A 13,671-nucleotide genomic window follows, 5' to 3' on the forward strand; every position below is an offset into this window, starting at 1 on the left:
TCCCTATCAAACTACCACTGCCATTTTTTACAGAATTAGAGCAAAAAATTTCACAATTTGTATGGAAACACAAAAAATACCGAATAGCCAAAGCAATCTTGAGAACAAAAAATGGAGCTGGAGGAATCAGCCTCCCTGACTTCAGGCTATACTACAAAGCTATAGTAATCAAGACAGTATGGTACTGGCACAAGAACAGAAATATAGATCAATGGAACAGGATAGAAAGCCCAGAGGTAAACCCACACACATATGGTCACCTTATCTTTGATAAAGGAGGCAAGAATATACAGTGGAAAAAGACAGCCTCTTCAATAAATGGTGCTGGGAAAATTGGACAGCTCCATGTAAAAGTATGAAATTAGAACACTCCCTAACACTACACACAAAAATAAACTCAAAATGGGTTAAAGACCTAAATGTAAGGCCAGACACTATCAAACTCTTAGAGGAAAACATAGGCAGAACACTCTATGACATAAATCACAGCAAGATCCTTTGTGACCCATCTCCTAGAGAAATGGAAATACAAACAAAAATAAACAAATGGGACCTAATGAAACTTAAAAGCTTTTGCACAGCAAAGGATACCATAAACAAGACCAAAAGGCAACCCTCAGAATGGGAGAAAATATTTGTAAATGAAGCAACTGACAAAGGATTAATCTCCAAAATTTACAAGCAGCTCAGGCAGCTCAATATCAAAAACACAAAGAATCCGATACAAAGATGGGCAGAAGACCTAAACAGACATTTCTCCAAAGAAAATATACAGATTGCCAACAAACACATGAAAGAATGCTCATCGTCATTAATCATTAGAGAAATGCAAATCAAAACTACAATGAGATAGCATCTCACACCGGTTAGAGTGGCCATCATCAAAAACTCTAGAAACAATAAATGCTGGAGAGGGTGTGGAGAAAAGGGAACCCTCTTGCGCTGCTGGTGGGAATGTAAATTGATACAGCCACTATGGAGAACAGTATGGAGGTTCCTTAAAAAACTACAAATAGAACTACCATACGACCCAGCAATCCCAGTAGTGGGCATATACCCTGAGAAAACCATAATTCAGAAAGAGTCATGTACCACAATGTTCATTGCAGTTCTATTTATGATAGCCAGGAGATGGAAGCAACCTAAGTGTCCATCAACAGATGAATGGATAAAGAAGATGTGGCACATATATACAATGGAATATTACTCAGCCATAAAAGAAAATGAAACTGAGTTATTTGTAGTGAGGTGGATGGACCTGGAGTCTGTCATACAGAGTGAAGTAAGTCAGAAGGAGAAAAACAAATACCATATGCTAACACATATATATGGAATCTAAGAAAAAAAATCATGAAGAGACTAGGGGTAGGATGGGAATAAAACACAGACCTACTAGAGAATGGACTTGAGGATATGGGGCGGGGGAAGGGTAAGCTGTGACGAAGCGAGAGAGTGGCATGGACATATATACACTACCAAACGTAAGGTGGATAGCTAGTGAGAAGCAGCTGCATAGCACAGGGAGATCAGCTGAGTGCCTTGTGACCACCTAAATGGGTGGGATAGGGAGGGAGATGGAAGAGGGAAGAGATATGGGAACATATGTATATGTATTACTGATTCACTTTGTTGTAAAGCAGAAACTAACACACCATGGTAAAGCAATTATACCCCAATAAAGATGTTAAAAAGAAAAAAAAAAGAAAATATCATGGGAGGAATAACTCACTTTAAGACACCAAAAATAGGTGTTGGAAGTTGGTAATGACTATTGTGTCCTCATTAGCATAAATGTAGTTATATATATGTAGTTGTTTCTAGGGAGAAAAATGAAATTAACTACAGGTTTTCATGTGATACAGGTACACTTATAAGAGATAGGTAAAAGTTGTTGAAAACTTGAAATTTCAAGTATCGCTATTAAGATGCAAAAAATTAGTATTTATTAAGCTCTAATTATATACCAGGCACTATGCTAAAAACTTTACCTGTGATTTCATTTAATTGTCTCAAAAACCAGCAGGGAGATAAGGAACTGCCAGTAAGTTGGGAGGGTGAACTTGACACACAGCTGTTGTATTCCAGAGCCTGAGCTCTGTACACTTTCAATTTCAGATTCTAAAAACCATCTTTCACCAAGTCCTCCCAGTATTCTGCATAATGGTGAGGATCTAATACATAAATTGATTACTGAGTGATCTAGTAGATGTGGATCTAATAGAGAAATTGACCACTGACTGATCTAGTAGATGTGGAAACCATTCTCCTGGTTTCTTTCACATCAAGGGTTTTGCACATTCTTCAAACTCTGGTCTCCTAAAGGTAGAAATAATATTGATCTCACTGTGAAAATAATCAGGCAACAGTTAGTACCATAAACTATCACTAATGATTACCTAAAATTACGCGATAGCGAGTAAAGTCACATAGTAACATACTTTGGATGCCAGCTGAAGCATACATACACAGCTACTGGTGCTTCTGTTGTGCTTGCTAAGTGAAACGATGTTATCATTCCAGGCACATGGGCACAAAGGCCTAGCTGATGGAGTGCAGTGCAAATCACATCAAGGTCAGGGGTTTGATTTCCTTGTAGGCTGGTTAGCTGCCCACCATCAGAGACAGAACATGGGCTCAGTGCCAGCCAGTTGCATGGTATGTTTGGGTGTATATAGTAATTAGAGAAAAGCATGACTAACATCCACATCTAGGAGAGATGCCTGAGACTGAAGCTAATAAGAATCCACATAAAATGTCTAAAATACTTAAAATACTGCAAGTAAAATACTTTTGGATTATGTATTCCTTATTATATCATGTTTTACTAAACATTATACATATTTTACTGAATATTGTTTTAAGAAACCCACTTATACTCTAACTTATAGGCTGTTTATGGAATTTTTAAGAGTACTCTGACTATTTATAATTTTTGCCTTATGCACTAACTTTAGAATCAACCTACAAGTTAGCGGTGACTCTGGAGCACAGAAGTAGAGAGATAGATGTTGTAATAACAACCCTAGTAAGAAGGGGCTTTTCGTGGATCTGGATATGTTATAGTTTAAAAACATTTGCAGAGTGTCTGAAACATATCCAAGAGCAAAGATGCCCTAATTATAGACATATGGTCACAGTTCTTTATACACAAACATGCAAAGAAAAGGGAAAGGTAATTTATTAACCAATAATGGCTTGAGAGACATGTATTACTTTAAAATGCATCCACCAAAAATCCATTTGCAGTATAATTTGGCTTCCTAACTTTCAGAGTCTATGTAGCAGAAAGAAGGAGGCTTCCTTTCTACATTAAACCACTGCAGGTCACTCACACAGTTACTGTCATCTGACTTGTGTGTGTCGTTGTCCAAGACCTCTCACCAGGTTATGAACCTGTTAAAAGACCAAGTGCTTTTCACCTCTGTATTCACTGTAGTGCCTCAACTGAGAGTAGCGGGAACTCAGAAACATCAGATGAATTTTTCTGGTTCTTGGATCAGGTCGCTTTCTCATGGCAAATTAAAAAGTGATTTACTCGTCTGTAAATCAATCTCTTGTGAGTTTGGTTAGCACAAATTAATTTCCCAGAGTTTGATTCCCTTGGGTGAAGTGATAAAATTAGATTTCAGTGGAATGTACATAGATCAGGAGGGTACAGGGGACAAAGTTTCTAATAAATTCCCGTAAATGAACGGTATGTTTCTCCAGTGCATATCAATGGGATATCAAGCTAGCCCTCTCTCTTTCTGTGCCACATCCTCTGATGTGTTTTCACATCTCATGATGTCCAAATAGGAATAAGGGTGTAGATTTCTTTTTATTTTTGCCCTTTATTATTATAGAAAGACATAATTCTCTACTTCTTAAATGGTTTTAAAGGTATATAAATATATTAAAGGAAGAAAATATAATCTCTTTATAGAATCTAGAGATTTAAACAATTAGAACGATAAATAGACAAACATAATTTATTTAGCAATCCCTAAAGGCAAGAGGCAGTAAATTCCATCTTGAAAGTCCCAGCAAATCTGTGATCAGTATCCTGTGGGTGTAGTTAGCAGTCTGGTGTTTTGAGAAGGAAAATAATGTTTTTTAACTGGCTCATTTCTGAGTTACATCCTGAAAGGAGAGGAATGAACTTAGAGCCAATATTAACAGGTGGTAATTAAATTATGGGTTCTGCATGCTTAATGTCCTAGACTAAGGCAAGATGAGACAACTGAGGCCATTAACTTTAATAATTGGAATTGGTATCTCTCTTAAGTAGTATTTTATAGCACATTAACAATGGTTGATTAGTATTAAATCAGAAAACAAACTGTTTTCTTACTAAAGCATGTTTTACTAATTCAGATTCATACCTATACATTTAAATGTGCAGTATAATTTATAGGAGGCAATGTCTTTTACAAAGGTAAAAAGAAAGATAAACGTAAAACATTTGTCAAATTTTAAAGTCAGTATCTCTTGATGGCCCATGATTGGCTACCTTTAATTATAAAGAACAGGGAACAAGAAAAATTTAAACATTTAATTTTATTATTAAAGCTGAAAAATTCCCAATTGAAATGTTTATTCTTTTATGAAGATTTTATGTCATCTGACTTAATGTTTTAAATACTAGGTGGTTATTCCACATTAATTATATAGCAGTGCTGTAGGCATCATGTACAAATTACATCATAGTAATGACAGTCCTCTTTCCAAAGAGTTTTTTGTTTTGTTTTGAAGAACATTTAATGAACATTTGCATTTGTAATACTTTCAAACATAACTATTACCACATTGACTTTGAAATACTTAACGTCATTTGCTTATATTTTGGGTTTTTGTTAAACAACCCCAACCTCCCCTGAGAGGTCCATTTTGTTGTGACTCCAGTGAACATATAATTTATCTGCCAAACTTTTGGGGAGTGAAAGGGGATGCTGTTATTAAAAATAAATATGCCAGGACAACAGGTGTAAACCAGGATATATATCACCCAGTGCAGTAGTAGACTATTACAATATAGTAGAATAGTCCCTGAATTATTATACTCCCTAATCACCAAAGCAATGCATCTGTGGAGAAACGCTTTCAGGATCCCTGCTTGGGATAACTGGAATGCATGTTTCCCTGAGATCTGGGTCTCCCTCACCTCCAAGTCACTGGACATGTTTTTGTTGTTTTCACTTTGGTGCCCGGTGCCCAGCACATGAAGATGAAACGAGTGGAAGCTCAGGCCCCAGACTAGGAGAGGAATGTGCTGGAATTGTGCAAAGGGGGCGGGGGGTCGGAAATGAAGGGAATTGCGGGCTGAGGACAGGAAAGCTGGGCTCTCCTTCCTGTTTAAACTCCAAGGGAGAGTCTCTTATGGGATTGCCAGAATTTGAGCCATTTCCGCCAATCTAGTGTTTTACTCAGTACCCACTCAGAGAAAGACAACGGCCATTCATAAGATACTACTGATAAGGGATTAATATCCAACATATACAAACAGCTCACACAGCTCAACGTCAGAAAAACAAACAACCTGATTAACAAATAGGCAGAAGAACTTAATAGACATATTTCCAAAGAAGAAATGCAGGTGGTCAACAGGCCATATGAAAAGATGCTCAACATCCTTAATCACCAGGGAGATGCAAACCAAAGCCACAAGGAGATATCACCTCACAGCTGTCAGAATGACTATTATCAAAAAGAGCACAAATAAATGTTGGTGAGATTGTGGAGAAAAAAGAATCCTTATGCACTGTTGGTGGGAATGTAAATTGGTGCAGCCACTGTGGAGAGCAGTAGGGAGGTTCCTCAAAAAACTAAAAATAGAGCTACCATATGACCCAGTAATTCCACTCGTGGGTCTATATCCAAAGCAAACCAAAAACAAAAACACTAATTCAGAAAGAGACATGCACCCCCAGTGTTCATAGCAGCACTGTTTACAATAGGCAAGATATAGAAGCAACCTTCCATCAATAGATGAATGGAAAAAGAAGATGTGGTATATATGTACAATGGAATTATTACTCAGCCATAGACAAGAATGAAATAATGCCATTTGCAGCAACATGGATGGACCTAGAGATTATCATACTAAGTGAAGTAAGTCAGAAAGACAAATACTGTGTGATATCACTTATATGTGGGATCTAAAAAATACCACAAACTAGTGAATACAATAAAAAAGAAGCAGACTTACAGAGAACAACCTAGTGATTACCAGCAGGGGGAAAGAGAAGTGAGAAGGGGTAATATAGCGATGGGGAGTAAGAGGTACAAATTATTAGATATAAAATAAGCTACAAGGATATATATAACACAGGGAATATAACCAATATTTTATAATAACTGTACATGGAGCATAACCTTTAAAAATTGTGAATCACTATATTGTATACCAGTAACATATAATATTGTACATCAACTGTACTTCAGTAAAAATAAATAAATAAATAAAGTTAAAAGAAAAAAAAGAGACCATTCATAAGAGTGGTGAATGTTTAAGTTCACCAGGATTCTGGAGGGGGGAAGGGATGGATCTGGGGTTTCAGCACCTCCCTCTTCAGTTCACCTGTTCTCCCCCATCCTGCTGCTGGAGACTGTGTTTTGAATCAGAAGGGGTCAACATTGATAAGATTGAAGGGCCAAGGAAGCGGGGCAGGCCAGGCAAGAGGGGAAGGAGAGGGAATTGGGAGAACAGTAGTGGATTTGGCCCCAGGCACAACAAGTTTTAGAATTTTAAAGTGGGGGAGAGAGAGGAAGTGCTTCGGCTGAGAAGCCTGTGTGCATGGCAAGCTGCAGGTAGGACAGTCACAGAGATGCCCCTCTGTCTGGACATATAACCTATAATTAATCTATACCTATTTGATTCATACGTATTTTAGACAGGTCTGTAATCTTCTCAGAAAAATAACAGCATGAGTAGACTTGCTCAATTTTTCTCTTGTTCCAGTGATTTCACAGCAATACCTCTTTGCTCCCAGAAAAAAAGAAAGGTCTTGTAGCTCCACATTATCTTTAAATGTGCTTTTATTGTGTGCTTATATGCACTACGGTCGTTCAGTGTACAGACCCCATGGTGCATGCACAATCTTTAAAATGGGGGAAACCATGTAAGGAAGTTAAATTAGGAAAAAAGGAAAAAAATCAAAACAGAGTACAAATAGCAAGGTTAAATTGAGTGCTGTTAACCCCCTGCTGACACCCAACTAATAGTGCAGAAGCAACAGTGGGGATCTGAAGCAGAGGTTAGTGTTGGGAAATTTCAGCTCATGACAGGTATAAATGAAATATATTGGCTAGTTTTTCTTCCTAGGGTATCCCTTTAAAGAAGAGTTCAAAGATGATACTCAGTGTATATCCAGTAGAAATAATAAAAACTAAAATAATATCTTAGTCTGAAGTACCCATTAGAATTCAGGTGAGTTTTCCCCTGCCTTAAAAAAAGTAAGATATAACTTACATACAGCAAAATGTGTAAACGTTAAGTTTTATTTATACATCATACAGCTCAGTGACTTTTAAAATAGGAATAAACCCATGTCATCAGCAATCAGATCAAAGTTCTGAACATTATCACCATGCCAGAAAGTTCCCATATGCCTCTCAAAACCATGTCTGTTATTATTCAGAAGTTTGATTCTCTAGTTATTCTCAATTCACCTCCAGTTATATGTGAACGACCATATCAGTTTCACAGTCACAGGTTTGTTGCATGTAGTTGTAACAAGCAATTGCCTTCTTTCCGTAGTGTGTTTCCAGAACACTTCTCTTCTGCTGTTGGCCTTATTCTCTCATATCCAGTTAAATGGAAAACAGCTTTTATTTTATGGATAAGTAGGTAATTAAATAACAGTGACATAGTTGCCTTAGCAGAAAACTTGCTACTTTGAGAATATGGATAATTGAGAAAATCTGAGAACAAATCAGTGACATTGAATGAAAAATGTAAAATATCCATAATACTGTATGTAGGGTATAGGTATTTAACATCTTAAAACACCATTCATTAAAAATATGTTCATAACTGGTTATAGATTCCATCACATAGAAAAAGTGCTAGTCACACTCTAATAACTAGTGCATCTTTTGAAAACTTAAAATTTTATAAGCAATAGCCACAATGATTCTTCTTTTCTGGTTTCACTTCTCCTCTCTTCCCTTTTCACGAGAAAGTTACACTCAGGAAGTTTTTGTTTCCCTGTTCATCTTCCCCCTGGCATCTTCCACTGGAAGTGTTCTTTGGTTGTCTTCACCTCTTTTTCTTCCCATTTCCAGAACTCAACAACATCTTTTCTCTTTATATTCAGATGAATCCAGTAGTTCCACCTCCACCACTGGTGGAGCTTAGGATTTCCTCGTTCTACAACCCCGGTCCTTAAATATCAAAATGCCGTTCTCACAGTTCCTTGTTTTCTCACCATATCACAGAGCACACCTATCCATTCTTTGTTTCACACCCTTCCTATGAAAATATGGTAAACATTTATTTAGAAAGCTTTTAACTATCATGAATTTGATTCTATCCTATTTCCTGGAATACTTTATATAGAAAGACTACATATAAAAGACCAGGGCATTCTGTTGCTAGATTCCTGTGTAGGGTTTACTTTGTTTTAAATTTAGTCAATGTTTCTTTAATCATCTAAGTGAACACTATTGTCTATAGCCAATCCATTTCCACATTTTGTGTGTTAATGATTAGCTGCTGGGTAGCAGGGTCGGGTGCCCACTGCCCTCAGGGTGAGCACAGCCTCACTGGAGTGAGTACCACAGGAAAGGCCTTGACAGTGATTCAGGACAGGGACAAACTTAGGACAAAGACAGGAAAGGAAATCTGGCAGGAAAGTAATATAGAACTAAGAAAAGACAAAAAGTTGTACAAAGAATGTAGACAGGTTAAGAGAAAAAATTAACGATGCAGGGTCATTAGGTTCACTGAAACAAAGCAAAAGCAAAACAAAACAAACCCTGCTTTATGAAAACTAAAAATAGAATTACCATATGATCCAGCAATCCCATTCCTGGGCATATATCCAGAAAAAACTATAATTCAGAAAGATACACGCTCCCCTATGTTCATAGCAGCACCATTCACAATAGGCAAGACATGGAAACAACCGAAATGTCCATCAATAGATGAATGGATAAAGAAGATGTGGTATATATACACAGTGGAATACTACTCAGCCATAAAAAAGAATGAAATAATGCCATTTGCAGCAACATGGATGGACCTAGAGATTATCATACTAAGTGAAGTAAGTCAGACAAAGACAAATACTATATGATATTACTTATATGTAGAATCTAAAATATGACACAAATGAACCTATCTATGAAACTGAAACTGAATCACGGACATAGAGAACAGACTTGTGGTTGCCAGGGGTGGGGGTTGGGGGAGGGATGGACTGGGAGGTTGCGATTAGCAGATGCAAACTATTATATATAGGATGGAAAAACAACAAGGTCCTATTGTATAGCACAGGGAACTATATTCAATATCCTGTGATAAACCATAGTGAAAAGAATATGAAAAAGAATGTATATATATATATATATATGTATAATTGAATCACTTTGCTTTAGAGCAGAAATTAACACAACATTGTAAATCAACTATACTTCAATAAAAAATTTTAAAAATTAAAAGTAAAAAAACCCCTGCTTTTGGTTAAAAAAAAAAAAAGATGGGGAAACAAAACATGGAAGAGAGCAGAAACATATTCTGGGGACTGAGTTGATAGAGCTTTTGAGAAATTTTCACAGCTCTAAAACAGTAATTAACAATGGAAAGAGCTTGTATTTTCCACTTCCTACATGAGGCTATTAGTATCTAAAAAGGCAACAGATAGAAAATATCTAAGAGATTTGGGAGGATTGTTTTCCTCATTAAACTTTGTTTTAATGGGTCTCAAAATTCTATGACAGATTTTTGGTCAGGTTGTTTCCATTAGAAGGTACTGATTTAAAAAACTAATAACTTAAAACCACCACATTCACAAACAAATGGTACACAAAACACTCTCCTTTCCTTCTGAAAGCTTAATGATGAACTGTAATCATTAACCACTCTTTTACTGTTAAACTTAAATGGCCAGTTGAGAGAAACAGCTCTGAGACCGTTCTTCCGCCACTGATTAAGGCTAGCGTGGCAAGTATTAGGGATAATATTCACTTAGCCTTCTGAGCTTTCTGGGCAGACTTAGTGACCTTGCCAGCTCCAGCTGCCTTCTTGTCCACTGTTTTGATGACACCCACAGCAACTGTTTGTCACATGTTGCAAACAGCAAAATGACCCAGAGGGGAGGGTATTTAGAGAAGCTGTTAATGCACATGGGCTTGCCGTGAACCATATCAACCATAGCGGCATCACCAGATTTCCAGGATTTAGGGCCATTTTCCAGCTTCTTCCCTGCACAGCGATCAAGCTTCTCCTTCAGCTCAGTAAACTTGCAAGCGGGGTGAGCTGTGTGACAGTCCTGCACTGATTTGCCCTGCACAGTCCTCCACAGTCTTGCATGGCCAGCACTGATTTGCCCTGCATGGCTCAGGATAATTCCCTGAGCCGTGAAGCCACCTGCTTCCATTGGTGGGTTATTTTGCTGTTAACAGCCATGTTGCTGTTGCCGTGATGAACATCTTTGACAGACATGTTCTTGACATTGAAGCCCATGTTGTCCCCAGGAAGAGCTTCACTCAAAGCTTCATGGTGCATTTCAGCAGACTTTGTTTCAGTTGTAAGGTTGGCTGGAGCAAAAGTGGCCACCACGCTGGATTTGAAAACACAAGCCTCCATGGGGACAGTACCACCTTTGCCACCAATTTTGTAGACATCCTGGAGGGGCAGACACAGGGCGTGTCAGTTGGATGTGTTAGTGGCAGGATGCAGTCCAGAGCTCCAAGGAGTGTGGTTCCACTGGCATTCCTGTTTTTACCAGTGAGTTCCCATCCCTTGAACCAAGGCATGTTAGCAGTTGGCTCTAACATGTTGTCACCATTCCAATCAGAATTTGGCACAAATGCTGCTGTGTCAGGGTTGGAGCCTGTTTTCTTAATATAGGTGCTGACTTCCTTAATGATTTCCTTGTTTTTCCTCTGGCTGCAGGGTGGCTCAGTGGAATCCATTTTGTTAACACTAACAACTAGTTGTTTCATACCCAGTGTGTAAGCCAGAAGAACATGCTCACAGGTCGGCCCATTCACCTGCTTCAGATTCACCAGCATCAGCATCAGCAATCAGAACAGCACAGTCAGCCTGAGATGTGCCTGCCATCATGTTTTCGATAGTCTCTGTGTCCTGAGGCATCAGTGATGGTCACATCACACTTGCTGGTCTTGAATTTCCACAGGGAGATATCGGTGGTAATGCTACACTCGTATTCAGCTCTCAGTTTATCCAAGACCCAAACATACTTGAAAGAGACCTTTCCCATCTCCAGCAGCCTGGTTCTCAAAATTTTCAGTGGTTCTTTTGTCAGTCCCATCACATTTGTAGATCAGATGGCCAGTGGTGGTAGATTTGCCCATCTCTGTGTGTCCAGTGAAGATGTTGATAGGAGTTTCTTTCTTTCCCATTTTGGCTTAGATGTGTAGTGGTTTTTTAATGACACCTGTTGTGGCAGTAAACCTCTTGCAAAAAAGTGAAAGGATTTTCTTTAAGGTGATATAAAGTTAACCTAAAATTAATCTGAAATTCCCAGTGTAGAAGGTTGATTTAGGGATTAGGAGCCTAAATAAATATGACTATAGCTGCAATTACACTAACTAGGCTAGAATTGCAAAAGATCAGTCCTCATGCTTTGTAAAAAGATCACTGGATGCAATGAAAGTGGAATTTCTCCCTTCTGTACGTTGCTACCCAAGTAGGCAACTCAAGGGACCTTAATGCCTGCCTCTAATGCAAGACAGACTGCGTTCACAGCAGAAAACCAGAGCTGTTGGCTGGATGGCTGGCTTCAGGATGGAAGTTCCCACATTTCTAAGAGCATATGCCAAAAGTATGCTTAATGCCTCAGCAGGTTTGGTAGCTCATGGTGCTGGAGAAACAACCATAGCGCTAGTCTCTGGGGACATGTTATACCAACACTAAGATGGTATGTCCGTGAACCGATAACTTACAGGAATCTGACAGCTATCAAGAGTGTAATCCCATTATTTTTCTTAGGAGAGAATGTAAGAAACCAAAAGATCTAAGCCTGAAAGCTCAGTGACACCTTATGGCTCTGTCTGTGAAATGTATCATTATTTGGTTATTCATGCTAGAGGACAACAGTTTTTTTAAAAAACCAAGGCAATAGAGCAATAACTTCTGAAGTTTTACTCATCTTAAGAGGCATTTTTCTAGGAATGCCATTATTCCTGGGACCATAGAGTTCTATGTGCCTGACCTAACAGGCTAATTTTAGACTCCTTCCTCCTCTACTGTTTGATGTTGAAGAGTCTTTTTTTTTTTTTAACTATAAAAACAGCATCTTTGACCAAAGGCCATGATCAAAGCTGCTCTTTGAATGAGAAATAAAACTTTCAAACAACTGAAAATTCACCATCTGAAATTCCAGATTCTGCAGTTATAAAGGAGTAAAATATCTGTATTTCCTCCTTCAATTCATGAATATATCAAAGCTGAATCTTGTAATTCTAGAGTAATGGGTTATAGAAAAATACACACTGTAAAATAACTGCAATTCCAATGGCAATCACAAGTTCCATTAAATAGACACTTTTATAATAATAAGCTGTTAGTATTAGATTTCCTTCATGAGGTCAGGTAGTTTTTTAAAATACTACTATATTTTATGAGATTTGTTTTAGAAAGCTAATTTCATTAATTCCACATCTTTCCTTCCCTTTTGAATCTTGAATCAGCTGAGACAGGGATATGTATTTGTGGAATCTCTCTCAATAACAAACAGGAGCAAGAAACATTTTTACCAGTTTCTTAGTAGACAAAGTATATAAAAATCTAGAAATGTATTCCTACAGCTGTGGACTGATCAAGTTTTTATTAATTTCATATTATATGCACCAAAAACTGTATTTAAACTCTGAAGTGGATGCTTCTTTGCACCAAGGAAAGACATTGTAGTGCAGAGCACAAACGTGAGAGCTAGGATGGCTTGTCTTAAACTGTTAAGACACCCCCACCTGTGTGAATTTCCTCAGCTCCCTTCTCCATGAAGGCAGGATGATTGACACTAACCTTGCTGGGTTGTGGGAAGGATTACTCTATATACTGCCATGTAGAGCACCTGCACAGAGTAGGAGCTTCACAAATGTCAGCTGTCACCACCATCATCATCTTTATTCATAATCTAGCTGGCTTCTGTGTTAGGATTATAATTTTTATAAAGTGAGTTCTGTACAGAATGATATAAATAATTAAAAGAGATTAAATGAAATGTTCTGTTGGGTGTTAAGAAATATGCCATACCAGTTCCTACAATTAAAAAATACGAAAAAATACATAGGGAAACAGAAGCCATAACAAAATGAAAATACTAATGAAGTGACCACTGACAAAGTTAGTCCTAACACAAACATTATTTCTGTTTAATACCAGTGTCTATCTGTATGCTCATCCTATCAAAGACTGGTTTCTCAACAAATACAAGGCAAGTTCAATTAGACTATAAAGTGAAACTGGAAATTATTCAGATTTCATGAAATGAATTAAAATGATGA

At 37.8% G+C, this 13,671-nt stretch overlaps 1 protein-coding gene and 1 pseudogene across 2 annotated transcripts in view; one reads left to right on the forward strand and one right to left on the reverse strand.

Annotated features, from left to right (window-relative positions):
* The window catches only part of LOC131757293 (ubiquitin-conjugating enzyme E2 E2), a 375,295-nt gene that overhangs the window by 118,982 nt on the left and 242,642 nt on the right, over positions 1-13,671 (forward strand). The window lies entirely within an intron of this gene.
* On the reverse strand, positions 10,162-11,565 carry LOC131757287 (elongation factor 1-alpha 1 pseudogene; annotated as a pseudogene).

The sequence above is a fragment of the Kogia breviceps genome, chromosome 5 (assembly GCF_026419965.1).
Source record: "Kogia breviceps isolate mKogBre1 chromosome 5, mKogBre1 haplotype 1, whole genome shotgun sequence".
NCBI classification, from domain to species: Eukaryota; Metazoa; Chordata; class Mammalia; order Artiodactyla; family Physeteridae; genus Kogia; species Kogia breviceps.